Below are 16771 nucleotides of genomic sequence, written 5' to 3'. Positions count from 1 at the left end.
TCAAATTTTTTCATTCAAGATCAAGCCTCTATGGCCCTTGAAGAAAGTTTTCATTTATTCAAGACCAAGCCTTAACAGTCGTTGAAGAAATGTTTCGTTCAAGAAAACGCCTCAATGGCCCTTGATGAAATTCATCATCTCAATTCAATAAATACGCCTCCACAACCCTTGAAGAAGCAAACTAATTCAAGATTAAGTCTTAACAACCCTTGAGTTAGAACATTCACATTGCAGGACTTCAAAACACGTTTCCTACATCTTGCAAGCACATGCCTACAACGCGCCTTGAAGTAGGGGCATTTGTAGTCATGTAAATTTTGTTGCATACAAATGATGCATTACAAAGTTTGACGTGGTGTATGACTCATCACAAATGGACAAGTCATCAATGATATGTGGCACAAATCAAGCAAATGAAGAATAAAACTTCCCGAAATTTCGGCAAAGAGGGGGATCTCTCCTTAAAATCGGCAAGGGGACCAAATTGCTCTCAAAACCGGAAGGAAAACTAAAGTATATTCATGAAACAAGCAAGAGATTGCTCACAAAATAGGCAACAAAGCTCTATAATTTGGCCAAGCAAAGGAAAATGGCTGAAATTAAGACACAAAACATACCTAAATTCTCCCATGGACAATCAAGACACAAATCAAGCAAAATCTATCCACATGCAAGCTTTGATAAGTCTATAAATACAAGGTCTTCAAACAAGCTTAATTGTCGAAGTGTCGACAATTTCTACATTCAAGGTCGACAATTTATGCATTGAAGGGCCAACCTCTGCCAAATCCTTGAAGACTAATACGCTGCCAAAGCTCTCTTCAAAGAACATTCAACCAAATCCGAAGCTTTCTTTCAACCAAAGCCGAAGCACTCCCTTGCAGAATCAACAAGCACTCGTGCCGATTCCTTCAAGACTTTGTTGCAAGCTCAAAACTTGTAACGACTTTCATTTCAAGATCAAGTCGACAAGACCCTTGAATCAACAAAGTCCCCCCTCAACATCATCTTTGCCGCACCTTGAGGTGAAGACCATCCACGCATTGTTTTTAAGCTCAAAACTTGAAGCAATCGTTCAATCGTTCGTCCAAGATCAAGTCATCACGACCCTTAGATCAACAATCAATCATCTACATCAAATTTGAAGACTGAATCAAAGGAAAAGTTGAAATAGAGATTGTAATCTATAAATTCAAATCAATACAAATCTACTTTGTACATGTGTTCTCGTTTCATTCGACATAGGATATTCGTTTTCACAATATTACAACATGTGTGTGTGTGTGTGTGTGTGTGTGAGTGTGTGTGTGTCTATGTGATTTTTTGGGATGTATGTATTTTCTAGAATCTCTTGCAATTGTTTAAGATAACAGTGTATTACACTTGGATCTCATTTGGTATTCGCAATAGTCATTGAATCTGCGACTTAGATGCCATTTTTTTCTTTCACACACCTTTTTGACGTAAAATTGCAATTAGTTATCAAATTAACTGCTACACACCATTTAATTGGGAAAGATACTATGGTGGTGGTGTATTCGGTCTAGATAACTGCATAAATATCGTTTTGAGTTCGGTCATGTCCCAAAGCATGTGCAGACTGTGAAGACACCAACAAATATATAGTTGGTAATGAGAATGTGTTTAAACATTTTCAGGACATAGCATGATTGTAGTAATTGTGTATATTTGTTAATAGCTATCACAATAAGGTGATGACGGTCGCTAAAATTAAAGCACAAAATGTTAAATGTCTATGCTCCTTTCGCCAAAAGTTGTTGCAGGGCATTAGAAGGAACATTTGCATACCAGAACTTGTGGCACTAATATAAAATATGCAGACTACATCTTGAGACTAGAAATACGAGTAAAAGAAGCCAAGTAGTATTATGAAATTCAAAATAGTCTTGCATCTACTCGTATTAGTCATGGTGAAAGTCTTGCATTATTTGTTCATGTTAGTCATGGATAAAACCAAAAACCAATTCCTTTGAGATAAATTATACACTGAAATTGTGGGGGTCTTTCATAAAAAGGAATGAGGATCGAGACATTGGAATTGATGCTTATTGAATAGGCATACACAGTTGAATTAGACACGATGGTGTTGATTAAATAAGCATATGAATGGGCATGGCCATTGGGTCATGCATGTAAGTCATAGTAAGTAAAGGATGAAAGCCAAGAAGTGTTTTTTTTTTTTTTTTCCCATAATGGCTAGTGAGGCAGGAAGGCCTAAGATGATAGATAAAGTCTATCTCTATTGTTTCCTACTTCCTAAAGTATAAATCATGATCAACTTAACAATAAAGTTAAAAACAACCACAATTATGGAAAAATGTAGGGATAGCTTATCTATCTTTTGATATATGAGTTTTACTTAAGAAGAATGGAAAAGTAATTATTATTTGAATGAGATAACCAAGAAGTCATCTCTTATAATGAGTAATTGTTTAAGGTATGTCAAGGTTAGAGACCATCTTATAAATACCTTAAATGTGGGGGAAGTCTACTTCCTAGTGTTAGCAAATTATTGTGTAAGTCTTAACATATGTTTCAAGTAGGCCTGGCAAACGGGTCGTGTCTGTCGTGTTCGTGTAACACCTGTTATCTTAACGGGTCGGGTCGTGTCGTGTCACACCTGTTATGACCCGTTAAGAAAAATATTTATTTTTTTCTTAAATTTGCACATATCACACATTGCCACATAAATATTACTTCAAAACATTAAAACACATTTGTCGTTTAAGTACTACATCTACACTCGAAAATAAGAGCCTAATAAACAAACATCCATACACTATTAGTCTATTACAAAATATTAAATGTGCAAGGATATGCAAAATGAAAGAGTTTTTGTTTTCAAGGTTGTGAAGCCTTTCTCAAAAGTTTAAACCTTGCCAATGTAGCTCAAAACTGGCATGTTATTCCTTTTACAAAATCCTCAATTTTCATCGATCATCATGACATAAGACTTTGTGGTATCCACTAGTGTAAATATTTTAAATTGAAGATCAAATTTATTTATTGTATTCATATAGAGTCAATGAGTGTAGCTGTAATAAAATCATCAAAATCGGAGTTAAAATAACCATTAAATCGTGATTTTTCATTGATAACCATCGAAAAATTTTGTCCCGTTACTTGATCTCTGAATGTTTGTTTTTTGCAATTTTTAGCGTATGCAACCTAGAAGCATATACAAACAAGTTTGACGGTTTGATCGTTGAAATTAGTTTCATAGAATGCGTATCCCATCAAAATGATAGATTCACTAACACTTAAGAGTTTATTCATACTTTCATTAAGTATAACATAAGATTTTGTGGTATCCACTAACGTAAATATTTTAAATTGAAGATCGAGTTCATTCATCATATTCATATAGAGTCAAAGAGTGTAGCTGTAAAAAAAAATCATCAAAATCGGAGTTAAAATAACCGTTAAATCGTGATTTTTCGTTGATAACCGTCGAAAAGTTTTGTCCCGTTACTTGATCTCTGAATATTTGTTTTTTACGATTTTTTGTTGATGCGATCTTGAAACATATACAAACAAGTTTAATGGTTAGATCGTTGAAATTAGTTTCGTAGAATTCGTATCCCATCAAGTTCAATGGTACATATATATATATATAGTTATTAAGTAGATTTAAATTTATTTATTTCGTACGTATAACACTTAATGTGACAACCCATCCCGAATTATAATATATTTTGTCCTCGATAGTGTGGAAATGACTTTTATGCCCTTGAACGTTGAGTGTGTTATGTGAATGAGCTTAGGGTTTGGGACCACTTCCTTTCCTTCCTAAATATTTGGACCCAATTGGAAGTTAAGATTTTTGTTTGTTTTGTTTGGTTGCCAACTCAGACCACACACACACACACACACCCGTTGACCCTTTTTCTCTCTCACCTCCTCTCGGATTTTTCTTCCATTTCCGTACAACTGTACAAACAACCTCTCAACCAACTTCATCACTCACGGATCGAAGTTGTGGAAGTTGTTTTCATGCTCCTCGCAAGCTTAGAAGTCGAGCTGTAGTTTTGGTTGGACTTGAGGACTTGTAGAACTCGAGTTATCTGATCTCCGGTGAAGGGCGAAAATTTCTCGGACGTGATCGCAAAGGTTTCAGGTAGTTTTGAAACTTAAGAAGGTTCTATTCTTGCTTTTCTAGCACTTTGGATCAATTTTAGAATAGTTTTGATGTAGGAACACTTGGGTTTATCAAGTTGCAGGGTTTGGTCGGTTTTCACGAATTTTTCCGACGAGATTCCGTTGGTTTTAGATCCTAAAAGTGGTAAGGATGTGGTGCTACGTATTCACCACATTACATTGCAGGATGCTCAGAATAATCCTGATTTGATCATAGGTATGTTGAATATTCTTGGTCATTTTGCTAGAGTATTAATTGATTGTGGTGCTACGTATTCTGTTATTTCTCATAAATTTGCTCAGATGACACAACCTCATCTTACACCTCTTGGGTATGATTTAGAGTTTGCAATGCCTAGAAGGGAAAGATGTTTTGTTAGTTGTGTATATCCAGGATGTCCCGTGTTAGTAGAGGATGTTGTTATGCCAGCTGACTTTATCCCGTTAGATATTGTTGATTTTGATGTTATTTTGGGCACATATTGGTTACATTACAATCGTGCCAATATAGATTGTTATGGGAAGATAGTCACGTTTCATCGTCCTGGGTTACCTGAGGTTACGTTTGTGGGCGATCGTGGTGGGGTGAGGTATGGTGTTATTTCTACCATAAGGGCTAAAAGGTTGTTAACAAAAGGTTGTTAGGGATATTTGGCTCATGTGGTGCTGAATGATAATGTTCCTAACAGTGTGGAGGATGTACGAGTAGTCAAGCATTTTCCTGATGTATTCCCTGATGATTTACCTGGATTGTCGCCAAATTGAGACGTGGAGTTCACTATTGATTTACTTCCTGGTGCAGATACTATATCTTTAACTCCTTATCGAATGGCTCCTGCTAAATTGAGGGAATTAAAAATTTAGTTGCAAGAATTAGTTTATAAGGGTTTTATTCAGACTAGTATTTCACCCTGGGGAGCTCCAGTTTTATTTGTGCGAAAGAAAGATGGGACTTTGAGGTTATGTATTGATTATCGGTAGTTGAATAAGGTAACAATTAAAAACCGTTATCCATTGCCACGTATAGATGATTTATTTCTTCAGCTTCGGGGCGCCTGTGTGTTTTCGAAGATTGATTTGAGGTCTGGTTACTATCAATTAAAGATTAAAAGTGAGGATGTTCCTAAAACAGCTTTTAGGACTCGATACGATCATTATGAGTTTCTTGTAATGCCATTCGGATTAACTAATGCACCTGCAACTTTTATGGGTTTGATGAATCGAGTATTCCAGCCATATTTAGATAGGTTTATCATTGTCTTTATTGATGATATTCTAGTGTACTTCTAAGTTTAAAGCATAGCATGTTCGACATCTTACTTTGGTGTTGAAGAAATTGAGGGAACATCAATTGTATGCTAAGTTTAGCAAATGCCAATTTTGGTTAAATCAAGTGGCATTTTTGGGACATGTTATATCCGCCCAAGGTATTCAAGTGGACCCTCAAAAGGTAGCAGCCATTGAGAATTGAGAGCAGCCACAAACCGTCACGGAGGTACAGAGTTTCCTTGGTCTAGTAGGTTAGTATCGACGGTTTGTTAAAGATTTTTCAGTTATTGCATTACCACTAACAAGGTTGACAAGAAAAGATGTTAAATATGAGTGGGATGATAATTGTGAGTAGAGTTTCGAACAGTTGAAGTATTGTCTCACTCATGCACCTGTTTTGGCGCTCCTAGATAATAGTGTTAATTTCGAAATCTACAGTGATGCTTCCTTAAATGGTTTGGGTTGTGTGTTGATGCAGCATGATAAGGTGATTGCTTATGCTTCATGACAGTTGAAGCCTCATGAGATGAATTATCCTACTCATGATCTTGAATTAGCAGCCATTATTTTTGCCTTGAAGATTTGGAGACATTATCTTTATGGAGAAAAATGTAAGATTTTTATGTATCATAAAAGTCTTCAATATCTGTTCACCCAGAGGGATCTAAATCTTCGACAGCGAAGGTGGATAGAGTTGCTCAGTGATTATGATTGCACGATTGAGTATCACCCTAGTCGTGCAAATATGGTGGTAGACGTACTTAATAGGAAGTCACAAGGCCGAATTAATGCTTTATACACTTGTCGTATCCCTCTTCTTGCAAATTTGAGATCCACTGGAGTAAAGTTAGGGGTGGAAGATCGGGATGAAGCTTTGCTTGCTAGTTTCCAGGTTAGACCAATTTTAATTGATCGTGTGCTCGAGGCTCAGATGAATGATGAAGAAACCCAGGAGTTAATTCAAGCTATTTCACAGGGGAAAAAGAAAGATCTTAGAGTTCGGGAGTCTGATGGTATACTTATGCAAGAGAGACGAATGTACGTGCCAAATAATGTTAAATTAAAGAAAGAAATTCTTGATGAAGCTCATTTATTGGCATAAGCAATGCATCCTAGAGGTACTCAAATGTATCATACCATTCAACCATTTTATTACTGGCCTGGCATGAAAAGACAAATTGATGAATATGTGAGTAAGTGTGCCATTTGCCAGCAAGTCAAGGCTGAGAGGAAAAAGCCATTTGGATTGATGCAGCCACTTCCCGTTCCATAGTGGAAATGGGAAAATATTACCATGAATTTCGTGTATAAACTTCCTCGTACATGAAATGGTTATGGTGGTATTTGGGTGATTATGGATCGGCTTACTAAATCAACGCATTTTATTCCAGTAAAGGAGAAATATTCTTTCAGCCGATTAGCTGAATTGTTTATATCGAAGATTGTTAAATACCATGGGGTTCTGGTTAGTATCATTTCGAATTGGGATCCTAGGTTCACTTCTAAGTTCTGGGTGGCATTTCAGTAGGCTCTGGGTTTCAGGTTACTTTACAGTACGGCATATCATCCTCAAACAAACGGTCAATCTGAGAAGACCATTCAGACGTTGGAGGATATGTTAAGATCTTCCGTATTACAGTTTGGTGACGCCTAGCATCAACGGTTATATTTGATGGAGTTTGTCTACAATAACAACTACAATTCAAGCATTGGTATGTCATATTTTGAGGCACTTTATGGTAAGTCTTGTCGTACGCCATTGTGCTGGTCGGAGGTTGGTGAAAGAGTATTGGTGGGCCCTGAGATTGTAGATGAGACTACTCAGAATATTCAGGTAATTAAGTCTAACCTGAAAACGACCCAGGATTGACAAAAAAGTCTAGCATATAAGCATGCCATTGACCGGGTGTATAAAGTTGGTGATTGGGTATTTTTGAAGTTATCACCATGGAAAGGTGTAGTACGATTCGGGGAAAAAGGTAAGCTAAGTCCTAGGTACATCAAACGGTATCAGAGCACCGAGCGAGTCGGTGAAGTTGCTTACAGGCTTGGGTTGCCTCCAGAGTTATCTAAAGTACATGATGTTTTTCATGTTTCCATGCTTCGTCATTATGTCTCAAATCCATCACATGTGATACCTTTTCAACCACTGGAAATTAATCTAGATTTGACTTATGACGTGGAGCCAATGATGATTTTGGATTGGAAAGACAAGGTTTCAAGGAATAAAACCGTGCACTTAGTGAAAGTTTTGTGGAGAAATCACTCGGTGGAGGAAGCTACTTGGGAGACGGAGGACTGTATGAGGGATTTGTATCCACGCTTGTTTATGATTATTAGTGGATTGTTATGTTATAGTACGAAATTTCGGGGACGAAATTTTCTTAAGGGGGGTAGGCTGTGACAACCCGTCTCGAATTATAATATATTTTGTCCTTGATAGCGTGGAAATGACTTTTATTCCCTTGAACATTGAGTGTGTTGTGTGAATGAGCTTAAGGTTTGGGACCAATTCTTTTCCTTCCTAAATATTTGGACCCAATTGGAAGTTAAGATTTTTGTTTGTTTTGTTTGGTTGCCAACCTGGACCCCCCACACACACACCCGTTGACCTTTTTTTCTCTCTCCTCCTCTCGGATTTGTCTTCCATTTCCGTACAACTGTACGAACAACCTTTCGACCAACTTCATCACTCATGGATCGAAGTTGTAGAAGTCATTTTCATGCTCCTTGCAAGCTCAGAAGTTAGGATATAGTTTTGATTGGATGTAAAGACTTGTAGAACTTGAGTTCTCCGATCTCTGGTGAAGGGTGAAAATTTCTCGGCCGTGATCACGAAGGTTTCAAGTAGTTTTGAGACTTAAGAAGTTCTATTCTTGCTTTTCTAGCACTTTGGATCAATTTTAGAATAGTTTTGATGTAGGAACACTTGGGTTTATCGAGTTGCAGGGTTTGGCCGGTTTTCACAAATTTCCGTTGGTTTTAGGTCCTAAAAGTGGTAAAGATGTGTTCTTTTGGTCCTAAGCTGCATTTTGGTACAAATTTCATGAATTTTGGTTGAGAAATGGATGAGATATTAAGGTTTGAAATTTTCCCAGAATCTATAACCGGTGGCCGGCGTCAGACTCCGGTGAACCAAGGAAGAAGGAAGAGAATATTCTGTCAAAGTTAACAGAATATGCTAACGACGTCAGGTATATTTAACAGTATATTCCATTATTTAACGAAATATTCCCTAACGCCGTTAGGGATTCTGTCCAGCGTGCCAGGCACATGCCTGCTTGTGGCCGTGCCTTGGCCGACGCGTGGGACATCGGAAATTTTTTTCTGAAATATGGGGATGTTCGTGGGGTTAACCATATCATGTTGGTATATTTAAACACCCCCATTGAGCAACGTATGGGAAGTTATTACCTAGTTTTGTATATGTGCTTAAAAATAACATTAAAATAGTTGTTTCGCATATAGGTGAGACTTTTCCAGAGGACGAGCGCAATCAAGCGAGACTCGGGGGCTACGACCCTTCCACATATCAGTGCGTGGGCTTTTGGTTTTCATTGTGTATATATATATATATATATATATATATATATATATATGCTTGGTATTTTCCAAGAAAACGTGTTTAAATGGACTTGTGTTTTAAAATGCCATGCCAAATGTTTTATATTTAGAATATGCATTTAGTAGTTGCACATATTTATGTTTGACGCTGCGGACGCTCAGGTAAGTTCTAGGTGAGTTTATAGATTATGGATGCAAGTTGCATAATTATGCTGAGATGTATCTATAGCTCATAACCTGAACCCCGGTGTTAGTGCTCCCGCCCGTGCTCAGGGCACAGTCCTTCACGTGATGTTCACCTCCCACACCACATGCTCACCTTGGATCCAAGTTAGGTGCACAGTCCTATCGTACAGACCACTATAGGTGGTTCCGACTCGTAGGTGACCCGCGATCATTTGCACAATCTTCACGTGATCGTAGCACTTGAGCGTATTTATTTACACCCAGTCCTGTCGTACAGACCACTTTAGGTGGTTCCGACTCGTGTGCAGGCATACTTGTTGAGCTATTGGTTGAGTCGTACAGGTCACATTAGGTGACTCCGACTGGATGGATGAGCTATAGACTCAGCCATACAGGTCATATTAGGTAACTCCGGCTGATATGTTACTTGTCATTAACTTACTTCACCTAGTTTACCTAATTCATTATACTGAGATTTTTGGCATGGTATACCTATGAATTTTTCTATTCTGAGTATGGCTGTGATATAGATATATATTCTAATTTCTGAAAAATTATACAGGTTTTACGGCGAAGGGTTACTACCATTGATAATTGAAATGGTTTTGAAAAACTTTGTTTTTGCCCACTCACATTTTCTGTTTTGCGCCCCTTTAGGTTTTAGGTAGGAGTGCTTGTTGGTGGTTTACGATGAATTGACGACGTTTCTAACAGATTATCACTAATGTAGGACCACCTCTGGTATTGTATAATTAGTACTTGTCTTGCAGGACTGCACTGAGGCTACCTATGCTCTGATTATGGTGTATCATACTTAAATATCGAGATTTGCACGTATATTTGCTTAGTGTAAATTAGCTAGCTTGGTTCTTAGTTACTCACATTTCTTTTTCTCAATATCATTTCCGCACTGCGCACATGGCTACGTCACCCTCATGTGACGGCCAACACGCCTTGATTTTGGTAGGGATATGTCACTTAAGAAATTGAATGATATGTATATTTAAGCCGATCCAATGGTCACCGATTTTTAATATTTAATTTAATATATATATATAATTATAGTTTTTTACGGGTATAAAATTGTTAAATTAATATATATAATTATTATAGTATATTTTTAGGGTTGTAAAATTATTAAATTAATATTTTGCTTATCGTGTATCGTGTTACCCACGTGTATACCCGAACCAACCTGTTATCTTAATAGGTGCTTATCAGGGAACCCGATAATGACCCGATTCGTTATCGTGTCGACCCGAACACCTATTAATTTCGTGTCGTGTCGTGTCGGGTTATCGGGTCATGTCAAGAAGTGTTAGGCCTAATTTCAAGGACTTAACATTAGAAAACAACTACTCTCATATGAAATAAAATTTCATAAGGTGGATTGTGCACACCATTAAAGATAGTCAACCTAGTAGTGGATCTAATTATTAAAGGTTAGACTAGAGAGTAAGTTGATCATCGAAATGAATAAGGCTAAAGTCAACATAAGTAATGAATTAGCCGAGCGGAAACGTAACTTAGTTAATTGAAGATCCCATGGTCTAAGTTCAATAGGCAAACTGGTTGGGCATAATTCAAAGAAGTTACACACTATATACCTCATTCTTACAAAGGAAGAAGTGTGCTGTCAACAGAAGTTTTAGGGTGTATATTTATACTTAATGACAGTGATATCTTGTAAATAAGAGGAATATTGTAGAGTATTCTTAATTAGTGGTCACCTATGTAAAAGTTCAAGTGGAGTTGGTTCTATGAGAATGAGATGGCTAAATTCACTAAAGCTCTCATGAATATGAGATTTGTTTAAGACCAAAATGAACACAACCATATGAACCGTAATATATTAGGACAGTTCATGATCTTCCACATCCACTGCCTCACTAAGTAAATCCCATAAGTATTCACTAGGGTAGGTTCAAGTCCAAAAGACACCTCTTTCGATGCATCTCTTATCCGTCTGTACTCTCAAATTCTTCTAATTTTCCATTCATGTGGGGATTGTGGAAATTATATATTATAATATTAATTTATAATATTTAATTTTTTTTATGAATGAAAAATAAGAGTCAAATGTTACAGTTGAATTCAAATTCATGAGTTGCATATGACATTTGTTTGGTGGAACTCAAGCATCTCACATGTCTAATAAATAATAAAAAGAAGTAGAAAATTAGAGTAAATTCTTACTCTTGAGAAATAGGGTTTCCCACTTTGTTTCTCTCATTCTTCGTTTGACAAATTTCGAGTTGTATCTAGAGAATACGAAATATATAAAGTTGCCATAGTCTGAAGATTGAAGTGCTTCAACTTCGGATTATAGATTGTTGAATCCTAAGAGACAGAAGCCTACCGAAATACAAAAAGAAGAGTAGGGGCGAAATTATGTCTTTAGGACATTTCATTTATGCAAGCCTTAATCTCCAAGTTTCTCAATATTTCTTACTTTCTCTATTGTTTATATTAAATTTTGTATACAATTTGTGTTGTGATTTTCATTATGATTATTATCATTAAAATCCTTGTAATATTTTCATATTTCCTAATATTGCTCCAACATAGTGTTCATGACTCAATCAACAACAAGAAGGCAGACTCATTACTCATTAGACGTTTAAACTTGGTACACTATTGAATAAGCAAACGAGTTTCAGGCACTGTTCTTAAATTCTCATGGCTCAATATATTTTGAATAGTATCTACAGGATTCCCAGGCACAACCAATTTCTGAAAATAGAGACTGCTTGAACAAGTTTTCAGGTCATGTTCATCTGTAGATTCATCCATCAGGGAGCTTTACTACCTTAACACAATTATTTGACTGAGTGCCAAATGCTATCGAAAAAACGCGATTTCAACTCTCCTGTGGAGCTACCCACCATTAACAAAATCCGAAGAGAGTTGAAAAAGATCAAGAAAGATATCAAGGATATTATAGCGACATGGCAGAGCATTGAATGGAACCATTAATCCACAACCTGGTAATGGCCAAGCAAGCCACTAATCGAGGTGGACGACTTGTTCAGTCAATTCTGTTGAAAGTTTATGGTCTAAACTAGACTTGTAAATGGATCGGGTTTATTGGGTTTGGGTCGGATTTAACCCGATTCGTTAATTTAACGGGTCATTCAAACCCAACCTCTTAAGTTAACGGGTCACCCGTTTTCCCCGTTAGTCTTTTTTTTTTTTTCAAAAGCAAATGGAGGACACTACAAAAATCAAAGGAGAAATAATAAAACCTTCCCCTTTATAAACATATTATTTATTTCAAAATACTTGAGGTACAAAAATTTTACAACATTCTTCCCCTTTATAAACATATTATTTATCTCAAAAGTAAATCTAAATCTGAATTGGGTTCCATTTCTCACATATAATCCAATACATGAGCAGCTCCAAATCCAAAATTAGCAAAAAAAAATTATCAAAACCCCAAATTGATGACATGGGTAAGGATTAATTTCATTCCAATCAATAAAAATCCATACTTTCAGAAGAACCCAGAAACAAAAACATAAGAAATCGGATCCAAAACAAACAAACAAACAAACAAACAAACAAAAAAAAAAAAAAAAAAACCCATAGTTTAGAGAGAGATCATAGAGAGAGAGAGAGAGAGAAAGGATTACCAGGAGCAATCTTGAGGAGGGCAATTGCAGTTGCCAGAAGGGCAAGAGATTTTAGAATCCCCCAACTTTATGGTCTTCTTGAAAAGCAACCTGAGATGCAATTTAATGATCATCAAGAAATAAAGTACGAAAATTGAGATTTGAGAGAGCAGCAAAAAAACCCCTAGAAACCCAAAATCTCCAATCCAATCACACAAAGAAAGCATAATTTGCACAACAAAAGTAAAAAAATGAAAGAAGAGGTGGAAGGGAATCAGAGCTTACCAGAGAGAGTGGTGGAGTTCAGTAAAATTTTTGAGGGAAGAAGATGAGGGAGATAACCGGAGCCAAGGAGCACACCGATCTTTCAAAGGGCAATGGTGTGAGCGAGAGAGAGTCATGAGGGACTGAGGGTTTTCTATTAGGACTATTGAAATTACACAAAAGTCCTCAATAACGGGTGAAATGGGTTCACCCAAAATGACCCGTTATTTAACGAGTGATTAACGGGTTGATCCGTTAACCACCCGACCTGTTTATCACTCACCCGAATACTAATTTTAATGGGTCAAGTCGGATCGAGTCGGATCGAATTAACGGATTGGGTTGAAAATGCCAGGTCTAGTCTAAACTGATTTATTTAAGTTTCATGTTGCTTAGGTGCTATGTATTTTTTCACTTTGTTAAAGATCAAAGGTTGAGATTTGATACTTGGTTTTTGGGCTCAGATGTGAGCAAGTGACAGAGAGAGAAAGGATTACTTTCATCGTCATCTAACATACATGGAATCAGAGTTCATGTTCAATTCTGAACTGGGCAACGGTCTCTGTGAAAAGTTTGAGAGAAACCAACAAGAAATCTCTTGGATTCGAACCGATTCAGACCAAAATGGCTGGATCTGGAGGTGGTGAGCTACGAGCTCCCACCTTTGATAACACCGAATTTGAATTACATATACTTAGTAAAGCAATTTTAGAAAATGACCGTATTGCTTTGCATGCCTGTGTTCTGTTGATATTATCATCACATAGATCTATAAGATTATAGTGGCTACGACATCAAACACTGATTACTTCTTATGAACATGTGAACAGATGTCTGTATCCCGCTTCTTGCGATTGATAATTGTGGATACTCAGCATAGGAAACCTATGTGAGTTCAAGATTGCGATTTTAATTTTACTTTACAATATTAAATCTCTGTAATCGTGTGATGTCATTTGCCTTGAAGCATGATGAGAAGGAGAATTCCCGTGATCCTGAAGCTTTTCGTTAGTGTTTGTTGGAGAAGCAAACCAAATTTCAGTTACTAAGTTACAGTCATGAGTAAGGATTAATAATATATAGAAGTTCCCAGAGTTGTGATGATTGAAATTACTTGAGTCTATCATGATTTCTCTAGAGTTTCAATGACAAAGTTGTTCTTAATTAGCTAAATCAATTATGATGTATTGAGCCATAAAAGCCATGTACTGTTATCAGTTTTGTGTGTGAAGAAATCAGAAAGTTTTTTCGAGTTAAAAGCCTCTCCCTTCTCCACTACACTAAAAGTTTCAATCAAGATTTTCTATCCGTCTTCTTCCTACAGTGTTCGTATACTCACTGATCATATATGACTGTTAGATGGTGAACGTATTATGTAAATGCAAGTATCATAGCCAAAGTCCTCAATCAAATAGTAAATATGAAGTTAATAAAAACTTCAGGGAAAGGTGCCAAGATTGTGTATACAAGATAACGATATTTATGCAACCAGAAGAATGAAAAGTTTCATTCCAAACGGTACATAGCTGATAGCAACATTTCACCTTAATATTCACCTAGCTTGTTCTTAAAACACAATTGCACATTAACTTAAGAGGATGATTGTACTGTAAAATCAACTTAAGAGGATCTTGTCGTATTTGTGCCTGATGGTGGGAGGTAACTGAATACATGGAAGTATATACATGAGCTCTGCATTACATTGAAGCGGAGGGCATGAACATGAGCTTCATGTGTATAAAGGTTTACGGCAGTTTTAACAAGAGAGTTATTTCTCTTTTCAAAAGGGATTATGCTCTCTTCTCAACAAGCGTGACAAGGTGTTTTGAGTGAGTTGGATGCTTGTAAGTACCCCCTAAATTCACTTGGGGATATCTCCCTTGAACGCAATGAGCATGACAATGGAAATCACAATCTGTTTTCGTACGCAGATTTCACAATAATATTCACCTAGCTCGTTGTTATCACTATAATAGGTGAGCTTACGAGGATGAGCATTGCATCTGTGCCAAGCAGTAAGAAGTACAATGTCTGTCTATTTGTCTCGTTTTGGATTGCATTGTATATGTTGTTAAGTTGATGAATTTTTTATGTAGTTCGTTTGGTTTTACTCCATGATAGCTTATCCTGGCAGCGTGTCTTTTTAAGATGCAACTTTTGTTCCTGATAATCACGTTTGAGTTTGAGATAACTTTTTACACTATCGTTTTTACTCTCTAATAAAACATCTTTTCCAAAAAAAAAAAAAAAAAACACTGTGGGAGATGAGGTGCGAGAGAGAGAGAGATCAGGCCTTCTAAATGCAAAATGCGGGTTTAGGCCTTGGTTATTTTACAATGATCGACCTTTTTTTTTTTTCACCCCTGCTGTTTTAAGTGGGCTTTGGTTACAAATAAGAAAGCTTTACAGTCAATGACAAAACAATGTAGAAAAAACAAGAGTTAACAGGGTGTGGATGAGCAGTATGCTTGTAACTGCTACCTAACTTGACTTGCGGATACCTCCCCAGTCCCCAGAAAGCAATGAGGATGGCAATCAAAGTCTCAAACTACGTAGGAGTTAAAGCAATGTGTAGGATCTCGTCCTCCGATCCTTCACATGTTTCACAATAATACTCACGTAGTTCGTTTTCAACATCGTGATAGGTGAGCGTGAGAGGATCATTGTGGTATTTGTACCTTGCAATAGGAGGTAGTTTAACACATGCAACACACAAATGGAACTGACGCTTGATACAACTGAAGCGTGCGTTGGTAAGAGAAATACCACAGCCCCTGCAATCTTCTTTGTTCGGCTGAAAGTTGACGAAGAGCGGATGCCTATGCATCATGCGTATTCGAAACCAAAATGAATTGGAGGTCAAGGTATAAGTCACATTTGTTACAATAGTTAGAGAAGCCTTGGCTCAAGCTCCGGCACATGACACTTAAATACTGTCAAATGAAGAAGCCGCCGAGAGGAGTGTGAGGTGGTGTCGGTGAAGCGGGGGGAGCATTGTTAGAGGTAAATGAGCGCAGATTTGGTGGAGATTGAAATGGTACGTATTGTTCTTGTTCGGCGCAACAACTATAAATGGCACCGGTGCTCATGGTGTGACACTGAATTTGGACTCGTCTAATTATCATGGTGCATTCATCATATTTAATTTAAAGATGGTTCATTTATTACATTAAGTTTATGCTTAGTAACCTCTTCATGGAAGGTAGAAGGTTGTTCCATGCCTAGCTATTTAAAACCGTTACTCATGTATGGAACTACAATTATTCAGAAATTAAGATTTACTTTTAAACTTGGTTTAGTGAAGTGTTTTTCTTCCTATCCATAAACCCTTATCTCTTTGGTGAATTTCTTAGAGTGGCGAGTTGTTTATTGTTGAGTGTTCACTAGTGGTTTCTCTTTGATCTCCGTTATCCGGTGTCATGGTGATGGGTCGCATGCAACCGTCACAAGTAATTGTACCATCAAGATCTCTAACTGCTGCATCACTGAGGATGAAGAAATGTTGATCATGACTAAAATGCTTGATCTGCTGCACTGCCGGTTCTGTTTGGTAATCTTCCATGTTCCGCTGCTCTTGACCAAGTATAAGATCGTCGTCATTGTCATCATCAAAGGTGTCGGTTATTTCGTCGAAGGTGCATAGTGCCAGCAACATACAACACCGATAATAATAAACAGCGCGGCTTCTATCATTTGCTCATTTGCTTGTATAGCAG

At 37.1% G+C, this 16771-nt stretch overlaps 1 long non-coding RNA gene and 1 pseudogene across 1 annotated transcript; both read right to left on the bottom strand.

Moving 5' to 3' along the window:
- Positions 1 to 499: 499 nt before the first annotated feature.
- On the bottom strand, positions 500 to 13167 carry LOC148691392 (uncharacterized). The gene is made up of 3 exons (XR_015955430.1): positions 13077 to 13167; positions 12813 to 12902; positions 500 to 1130 (listed from the first exon to the last, which is right to left on the bottom strand). It is a non-coding gene; the product is annotated as an uncharacterized LOC148691392 (long non-coding RNA).
- A 1508-nt stretch (positions 13168 to 14675) lies between these two features.
- LOC148691391 (uncharacterized) lies at positions 14676 to 15885 on the bottom strand (annotated as a pseudogene).
- Between the last annotated feature and the right edge of the window lie 886 nt (positions 15886 to 16771).

The sequence above is a fragment of the Pyrus communis genome, chromosome 14, assembly GCF_041283825.1.
Source record: "Pyrus communis isolate YQ-2024b chromosome 14, ASM4128382v1, whole genome shotgun sequence".
NCBI lineage: Eukaryota > Viridiplantae > Streptophyta > Magnoliopsida > Rosales > Rosaceae > Pyrus > Pyrus communis.
Note: the sequence above shows the minus strand (reverse complement) of the source record. Positions and strands in the feature narration are given on the sequence as shown.